This window comes from Malania oleifera, chromosome 13, assembly GCF_029873635.1.
Source record: "Malania oleifera isolate guangnan ecotype guangnan chromosome 13, ASM2987363v1, whole genome shotgun sequence".
Classification (NCBI taxonomy): domain Eukaryota; kingdom Viridiplantae; phylum Streptophyta; class Magnoliopsida; order Santalales; family Ximeniaceae; genus Malania; species Malania oleifera.
This window is the reverse complement of record NC_080429.1, coordinates 51,139,570-51,144,569: the sequence shown is the minus strand read 5'-3', so window position 1 is coordinate 51,144,569 and position 5,000 is coordinate 51,139,570. Positions and strand designations below refer to the sequence as shown.

Below are 5,000 nucleotides of genomic sequence, written 5' to 3'. Positions count from 1 at the left end.
AACATTTCCACCAGTTGGCATCACAGTACGGGATAATGATATTGGACAGCACGAAATTGATTTTCTGGGAATGAAAATATCCCATGGAACCATCTGCGCAGGTCCTCATCTTGCTGAAAAATTATCACAATTTCCTGATGATAATCTCTCTGTCAAAGAAATACAGCAATTTCTCGGCATCATTAATTACATCAGAAGACTTTATCCCACATGCAAGTCAGTTCACCAGCGCCTCATCACAACTTTTGAAAAAGAACCACCCCCATGGGGCCCTGACCAGACACAGACTGTCAAAAATCTCAAGAAAGCTGCAAAGGATCCACCGCCTCTGACTATTCCATCTACAGGAAATCTTATCCTCTAGTCGGACGCTGGTGACCATTATTGGGGTGCCTAACTGCTTGAAGAAAAGGACAACAAAAGATCCTATTGTGGACACGCTAGTGGAGAATTCAAAGAATCCCAAAAGCATTATCATACCGTCTTCAAAGAAATCATTGGAGTAAATGATGGAATTCAGAAATTTGACTTTTATGTCAGATCAAAGCATTTTATGACTCATCTTTCCCAAAGATGCTTGAATTCCGAAATAAGATTCTTCCTGATCCACAGATTCTCAGACTGAAAGATTAGTTTTCCAGATATGACTTCCCTGTGAAGCATATAAAAGGCGATCACAATGTGTGCTTTTGGAATAGGGAATTTATCATCCCTAATGAATACATTCAATGGCTTGTAATCGATAACCAATCTCTTCTTTCCTCTAATCCAGCATCTCTTTAGATCAAGAGATTACTGATCTCACCAATATGTTGATTGATGGCATCTCCTACTGATCCTGGATCATCCAGAACACAAGAATTTGATGAAGAAACTGACACCACCGTTCCCATTGTCGAAGAACCTACTGAGGCTACTTCAGCTACTCATCATTCGGTTCCTCATCATTCAACCAATGGTTCCTGGTTCTCTTTTGATGGATTACCTCCAATTATTAAATGGAGAGATCGAGCTAGTGAATTTGGTGCATGGATTGACCTTCAGCTTTCTTTCCAAGCCTGGGAATACTTTAGAAACAGTTCTCATTGAATTCACATCCAGATTTACTGGAACTTTAAGAGACTGGTTTCAAGAATGGTTTTTCGAGAATTTATTGGAGATCCAGATACTCATGCTAATGAAGTTAGACAAGAGTATTTTGAAGCGAGATGCTGCTCCTTGAAAAGAAAAGATCTTGATTTTCACTATCAAAGAATGTCCAGGCGATATTATCTTCTTGGTGGATTTAATGATGATAATCTCAGACGAGTTTATATTATTAATTCTTTACCAGAAGGCATCCAGCCAGATTTACAGAGAAAGATTGCATCTCTCTCACGACCACTCAGGGATATCTCAATAGGGGAAATTCATCAGCTGGCACTCTCTGCTCTTGAAAAATTATGCGATACCCACCAGTTGTTCTGAAAAATGTTGCAACAGAATCATAAGTTTACAAAGCAATGCAAGAAGCCTTATTTGTGGATCGAGTGCAAAGAAGGATTGCATCTGTAGTCCTAAAAAGAAGAAACACTTCAAAGACTATGGTTCTGACAAGCGCTCCAGAAAAGATCCCAGAAGAAGAAAGAAGTTCAGATTCTTCAAGAAGAAGTTTCGACGAGGACATGAATGGGAGGCTTTAGTTTTTCCAGAGTGGATGATCATGGATGAACTGGTCATGACTTTCTGCACGCAACTTGAGGAGTTTATCTTGAATGGGCTGGAAATCTGGAGGAGAATAGGGAAGAGAATAGATTTTGTTTGTCTGAGTAAAGGGCTTGAATTCTCTTTTGTACTTTAATTCCAGCGGGAAGAATCCTCGGGAATTTTGAAAGACAATAAACATCCCATCCTAATAAAACATCTTTTTGAGGAGGTGGACTGCCAATGACACGAGTCCAAATAATGCAATTAGGAAGGAGTTTAGTCCTAATTTTCTTTTTGGAAATCAAAGTAGTAGTAAAAATTTGATCGTTTGCAGCTCTGAAGAATTGAGTATGGGAAGACCAACAATGTGATGGTAGAACTTTTGGATTAACCATGGTCTTATGGGATCCCGTATCAATGTATGCAACAACAGGTATGGGTTTACCGTATTTTTCACGGAGGAGCTGGATTTGAACCTGAGGGCTTATCTGAGAATCTTCGGGAGAGAGAATAGGTTGGACCTGGAATGTTTCGTCGGAATGATAGTCATCCTCTGAATCAGCAAGGACGAGAATAGTCTCTTCAGTCGTCTCTTCTTGTTCTGAAAGAACAGATTCAGCATCTGCATCGAGTTCTTCATTCTGTAACTGTTGGGCAAGCTTTGCAGATTTTGTCCTGTTCATAGGGCATTGTTTTGCATTGTGGCCTTTCTTCATGTCCTCGTCGAAACTTCTTCTTGAAGAATCTGAACTTCTTTCTTCTTCTGGGATCTTTTCTGGAGCGCTTGTCTTTGAAGTGTTTCTTCTTTTTAGGACTACAGATGCAATCCTTTTCTTTGCACTCGATCCGCAAATAAGGCTTCTTGCATTGCTTTGTAAACTTATGATTTTGTTGCAACATTTTTCAGAACAACTGGTGGGTATCGCATAATTTTTCAAGAGCAGAGAGTGCCAGCTGATGAATTTTCCCCTATTGAGATATCCCTGAGTGGTCGTGATTGATGCGAACCTCAATCGACACGCGTTGAGACCCAGCAAACAATGTTGGAATGCTTGCCCAAGAAAGCTAAAATTCAGATTTTTGGATAGATATGAATGGTAGACCTCGACCCGTTGTTTACGACAAACAAGAACTTTGGTATATATGACCTCAACCCGTTGTTTGGTGCGAAACACGAACCCTGGTATAAGGAAGACGCCACAAACGGTGGTGGAAAGCCGTTTGATAAGTCATTGGTGAACGTCACGGGAAATCCCGATAAGTTCGAAAAGTTCTTCAAAAGAACCAAGAAGAAACAAAGCCTCAATGCCTCACATTTTTATTCTCTTCCTTTCCTTCTTACAATGGTGAGATACATAGAGCTAGTATGGGAGACAAGGACATTAAACACTTAACAATTCCCACACAAACATGGGAGACAAGAACATTAAATACTTAGCAATTCCCATACAAACATGGGAGACAAGGACATTAAATATTTAGCAATTCCCATACAAACATGGGAGACAAGGACATTAAATATACCAACTTACAAGACACATTAATGACTCTCACAACTTACTAAAAATCTATGCAAGCTAAGTTGCCTTGCAATACACCTTTAAGTCAAATCCCATATTTGAATTAGCACACAATTATTAATAAGGAGATTAGAGCCATTAAGCAAGATTAGCTCCATCACAAACTTGAATTCAGTTTAGTAAGTCTTCATCTTTCTTTGGGCCATGCTTGGAGTGCCCCATTTTTGAATAAGCCCAAATATCTTGAATCAGCCCGTGAAGTATTTCTTTGATGTTCTGGGATCTCGCTCTAATGATAGGCCCAACTAAAACATGTAATGGATCCTTCCATGGTGCTTATTGATTCTCATCATTCCCCCACTCTTCAAAAGGATTCGACCTCGAATCCATTCCATGTAATATTAAACCAATAAGACAAGAAAATATTGTAGAAACAACGAATCAAAGGAGTAGGAAAAAAAAAAAAAAATCTTTTTGCTTTCTTTTCTTTTTGACTGTCTCCTTCTTCTTCTTTTTTTTTTTTCTTTTCTGACGTATCTTTTTTTTTTCTTTCCAACTTGCTACACGTAATGAAACAAAACATAAGATAAAAGATAGTAAACCTGATTTTAGTGCCTAAGCTCTGATACCAAATGATGCGAACCTCAATCGACACGCGTTGAGACCCAGCAAACAATGTTGGAATGCTTGCCCAAGAAAGCTAAAATTCAGATTTTTGGATAGATATGAATGGTAGACCTCGACCCGTTGTTTACGACAAACAAGAACTTTGGTATATATGACCTCAACCCGTTGTTTGGTGCGAAACACGAACCTTGGTATAAGGAAGACGCCACAAACGGTGGTGGAAAGCCGTTTGATAAGTCATTGGTGAACGCCACGGGAAATCCCGATAAGTTCGAAAAGTTCTTCAAAAGAACCAAGAAGAAACAAAGCCTCAATGCCTCACATTTTTATTCTCTTCCTTTCCTTCTTACAATGGTGAGATATATATAGCTAGTATGGGAGACAAGGACATTAAACACTTAACAATTCCCACACAAACATGGGAGACAAGAACATTAAATACTTAGCAATTCCCATACAAACATGGGAGACAAGGACATTAAATATTTAGCAATTCCCATACAAACATGGGAGACAAGGACATTAAATATACCAACTTACAAGACACATTAATGACTCTCACAACTTACTAAAAATCTATGCAAGCTAAGTTGCCTTGCAATACACCTTTAAGTCAAATCCCATTTTTGAATTAGCACACAATTATTAATAAGGAGATTAGAGCCATTAAGCAAGATTAGCTCCATCACAAACTTGAATTCAGTTTAGTAAGTCTTCATCTTTCTTTGGGCCATGCTTGGAGTGCCCCATTTTTGAATAAGCCCAAATATCTTGAATCAGCCCGTGAAGTATTTCTTTGATGTTCTGGGATCTCGCTCTAATGATAGGCCCAACTAAAACATGTAATGGATCCTTCCATGGTGCTTATTGATTCTCATCACTTGTCCTTTCAAGTGCTTCAAGGACTTATGGTCAGTATGTATGGCAAATTCTTTCGGCAAAAGGTAATGTGGCCAAGTCAATGCTCTCACCAATGCATAAAGCTCCTTGTCATATGTCGGGTCTTTCAAAGCTGCCCCATTTAGCTTTTCACTAAAATAGGCTATTGGCTGCTTCTCCTGCATCAAAACAGCTCCAATACCTATTCCTGAGGCATCACACTCAATCTCAAAAGTTTTAGAAAAATCAGGTAATGCTAATAAAGGAGCTACATAACCTTTCTTTAAT

The 5,000-nt window shown here is 38.9% G+C and overlaps 1 pseudogene; it reads right to left on the bottom strand.

Annotated features, from left to right (window-relative positions):
- Positions 1-1,412: 1,412 nt before the first annotated feature.
- Positions 1,413-5,000, bottom strand: part of LOC131145834 (uncharacterized) — an 8,458-nt pseudogene continuing 4,870 nt past the window's right edge.